The following is a 3758-nucleotide window of genomic DNA, read 5'->3' as shown; positions in this document are numbered from 1 at the left end:
GTCACATTACTGTTAACTAATGGGGGGCACATTACTGTTAAACTAATGGGGGGTCTGTTAACTAATTACTGTTAACTAATGGGGGGTTAACTAATGGGGGGGCACATTACACATTACTGTTAACTAATGGGGGGTTAACTAATGGGAGGGCACATTACTGTTAACTAATGGGTTAACTAATGGGGGGGGTCACATTACTGTTAACTAATGGGGGGGCATTACTGTTAACTAATGGGGGTTAACTAATGGGGGCACATTACTGTTAACTAATGGGGGTCACATTACTGTTAACTAATGGGGGGCACATTACTGTTAACTAATTACTTACTGTTAACTAATGGGGTGGGGGCATTACTGTTAACTAATGGGGGGGCACATTACTGTTAACTAATGGGGGTTAACTAATGGGGGCATTACTGTTAACTAATGGGGGGTCACATTACTGTTAACTAATGGGGGGGGGACATTACTGTTAACTAATGGGGGGTTACTGTTAACATTACTGTTAACTAATGGGGGGCACATTACTGTTAACTAATGGGGGGGCACATTACTGTTAACTAATGGGGGTCACATTACTGTTAACTAATGGGGGGTCAGCACATTACTGTTAACTAATGGGGGTCACATTACTGTTAACTAATGGGGGGGCAATGGGGGGGGGGGGGCAGTTAACTAATGGGGTCATTACTGTTAACTAATGGGGGGTCACATTACTGTTAACTAATGGGGGTCACATTACTGTTAACTAATGGGGGGCACATTACTGGGGGCATTACTGTTAACTAATGGGGGGCACATTACTGTTAACTAATGGGGGGTCACATTACTGTTAACTAATGGGGGGGGGGCAATGGGGGCATTACTGTTAACTAATGGGGGGGTCACATTACTGTTAACTAATGGGGTTAACTAATGGGGGGTTACATTACTGTTAACTAATGGGGGGTCACATTACTGTTAACTAATGGGGGCACATTACTGTTAACTACTGGGGTCACATTACTGGCATTACTGTTAACTAATGGGGGGGACATTACTGTTAACTAATGGGGGGGCATTACTGTTAACTAATGGGGGGCACATTACTGTTAACTAATGGGGGGGGGATTACTGTTAACTAATGGGGGACATTACTGTTAACTAATGGGGGGTCACATTACTGTTAACTAATTACTGTTAACTAATGGGGGGGTTAACAATGGGGGGACATTACTGTTAACTAATGGGGGTTAACTAATGGGGGACACATTACACATTTACTGTTAACTAATGGGGGAGGTCACATTACTGTTAACTAATGGGGTTAACTAATGGGGGCACATTACTGTTAACTAATGGGGGACATTACTGTTAACTAATGGGGGGCACATTACTGTTAACTAATGGGGGTTAACTAATACTGTTAACTAATGGGGGGGGGACATTACTGTTAACTAATGGGGGGGGGGCACATTACTGTTAACTAATGGAGGGATAATATGTACAGAAGCAGGCACCCAACACCCTTAAATCATGCTTTTATCATATTTGTGGTAATAAATCTGATTCCAAGGTCAATTAGCTACAGGACGTTATTTCTACCAAACTAGTTGCACAGAAACAAATACTCCCTCCAACACCCTCCTCCCTGTACATACCAGCATACCGTCCTTTCCCCCCAACTAAATATTCACAATGTTTGTGAGTTATATCACACAATTCTAGGATGTTAGCCCTTCCATAAAGATAAGACATTAAACTGTAGGTGCAAACCTATTACTGCACTCTTTCCCATGAGCGTTTATATCTTTAAGATAGATCGCTCACCACTGTTTATACACACAGGATGTGGCAGTCGCGGCATATTTGTTTTGAGAAGTAATGTTCAGCAAGGACTACTGTCTGTCTTGGTGCCGCCAGGCTACATGTTGTCTTTGTGTGGGCCTCCCCCTTCTCTCTATGTTCTCGCTCTGTTCTGCTTTCCTGTATCTCCTATAGTACAGAACACAGCAGCATTATGGAGTATTCTGAACAGACACACACACAGAGAATATGAACTAAATCCTGTTTACATCTGAGATAATTTCTGTTCCTTAATGATATTAGCAGTTCACTCCCATTTTAACATTCAACTGTCTTGTCCTTCATTTACCTCAATAACCAGTGTTCTCCAGCTGTCGCTTTGGCAACAAAATGCGCGCAAACCAAAACATATGTCTTAAGATTGTTAACGTGGAAACTATATTTCGTCTCCGATGTTTATTGGAAGGAAAAAAACAACAACATTTGCACAATGACCACTTGTTGTTTCAAATACATCATTACAGTCGACGGTGAGCAAGTTATCACGTTTGTTTTTTTAAAAATACATTTGCATTGACATGAAATCAGTCAAAACACCTTAAAACACAACATGGTATCAGTAACAAGATAAAACATGCTGAAATAAGCCCTGTATGCTTCCCCACATGACAGTGTCTCTCTTGCGCGCAGTCTGGCCATCCAGAACCACAACAGGCTGAGGAGCGCCCATCGTTGGCAGCCATCCCATCTTACCATGTAGATGGCGACATGATAAATCATTGTAAACACAAACTATTCACTTCCTGCTGCAAATACAAACAACCGTGTTTGTTGAGCTGCATATTCAGTTGCGTATGTCCATCGTCTATAAATTGGGGGAAAAAAATGTTAACTCAAAGTTATTGAGTTTAGTTTTTTCAACAGAAAGCTGATTGAGCTGAAGCTGCCAAAAGTACCAAAAGTGGCTAACGTCATCTTTATCAGTAATGTATAACATATTTGGACAGTACCTGATTAAACAGTAATTGGTTAAGTAATTGGTCTGTGTAAGAGTCGTCACTACAGTCCTCGGCTCGATTCCAGGCTGTATCACATCCGGCCGTGATTGGTCGTCCCTAATGTTAGTTTAACGTTATAGCTAGACTGGGTACTCCCTGATGTTAGTTTAACGTTATAGCTAGACTGGGTACTCCCTGATGTTAGTTAGTTTAACGTTATAGCTAGACTGGGTACTCCCTGACGTTAGTTAGTTTAACGTTATAGCTAGACTGGTACTCCTGACGTTAGTTAGTTTTAACGTTATAGCTAGACTGGGTACTCCTGGCGTTAGTTAGTTTAACGTTATAGCTAAACTGGGTACTCCCTGGCGTTAGTTTTAACGTTATAACTAGACTGGGTACTCCCTGACGTTAGTTAGTTTAACGTTATAGCTAGACTGGGTACTCCCTGGCGTTAGTTAGTTTTAACGTTATAGCTAGACTGGGTACTCCCTGACGTTAGTTTAACGTTATAGCTAGACTGGGTACTCCTTGGCGTTAGTTTAACGTTATAGCTAGACTGGGTACTCCCTGACGTTAGTTAGTTTAACGTTATAGCTAGACTGGGTACTCCCTGACGTTAGTTAGTTTTAACGTTATAGCTAGACTGGGTACTCCCTGACGTTAGTTTAACGTTATAGCTAGACTGGGTACTCCTTGGCGTTAGTTTAACGTTATAGCTAGACTGGGTACTCCCTGACGTTAGTTAGTTTAACGTTATAGCTAGACTGGGTACTCCCTGACGTTAGTTAGTTTTAACGTTATAGCTAGACTGGGTACTCCCTGACGTTAGTTTTAACGTTATAGCTAGACTGGGTACTCCCTGACGTTAGTTAGTTTAACGTTATAGCTAGACTGGGTACTCCTTGACGTTAGTTTTAACGTTATAGCTAGACTGGGTACTCCCTGACGTTAGTTAGTTTAACGTTATAGCTA

General features: G+C 41.6%; 1 long non-coding RNA gene across 1 annotated transcript; it reads right to left on the bottom strand.

The window, feature by feature from the left end:
- Window positions 1-2204: 2204 nt before the first annotated feature.
- On the bottom strand, window positions 2205-2985 carry LOC124025381. The gene is made up of 2 exons (XR_006837176.1): window positions 2796-2985; window positions 2205-2650 (listed from the first exon to the last, which is right to left on the bottom strand). It is a non-coding gene; the product is annotated as an uncharacterized LOC124025381 (long non-coding RNA).
- Between the last annotated feature and the right edge of the window lie 773 nt (window positions 2986-3758).

The sequence above is a fragment of the Oncorhynchus gorbuscha genome, unplaced genomic scaffold (assembly GCF_021184085.1).
Source record: "Oncorhynchus gorbuscha isolate QuinsamMale2020 ecotype Even-year unplaced genomic scaffold, OgorEven_v1.0 Un_scaffold_2235, whole genome shotgun sequence".
Taxonomy (NCBI): Eukaryota; Metazoa; Chordata; class Actinopteri; order Salmoniformes; family Salmonidae; genus Oncorhynchus; species Oncorhynchus gorbuscha.
Note: the sequence above shows the minus strand (reverse complement) of the source record. Positions and strands in the feature narration are given on the sequence as shown.